Below are 516 nucleotides of genomic sequence, written 5' to 3'. Positions count from 1 at the left end.
ATATATTTTCTTACCTAACGGAGCGGTATTTTCATCGTCCGATGGAGGAATCGAGTTAAATGTTAGGTCATCGTTGAGGTCGAGTATACCTGTGCGATTATCATTAGTGTTCCTTGTAGCACCTAATAAAAAATACATAAGTGTTACAAGTTATAATTAAACATAAAACTAATCTTGCGTAAGTAATTTGCTAAAAGTATAACTTGTAATTTATAATTTTGTACTTACTTTTGTCCAATAATGTCAATTCATCATCTTCTTCGTAAATGTCGTAAATTTTATTATTTTTTTACTGCTTCGAGAATTCTTTTTTGTGTATCTGAAATAATCAATTGCATTAATGTTTCGGTTAAATAGGTTTATTAAGGTTACTTTATAAAGACTTAAAGTGTACCTGTTGATTCTTTTGTCGTCAAATTGCTTGAAAATACTGTCGGTGCGGTTGGCAACAAATTAGGTACTATTGATATGACATCCGGATCTACTTCACCAACATTTTTTTCTGGACCTCCACCG

This window comes from Vollenhovia emeryi, unplaced genomic scaffold, assembly GCF_000949405.1.
Source record: "Vollenhovia emeryi isolate VEMERY1.0 unplaced genomic scaffold, V.emery_V1.0 DF939533.1, whole genome shotgun sequence".
Taxonomy (NCBI): domain Eukaryota; kingdom Metazoa; phylum Arthropoda; class Insecta; order Hymenoptera; family Formicidae; genus Vollenhovia; species Vollenhovia emeryi.
This window is presented reverse-complemented; position numbering follows the sequence as displayed.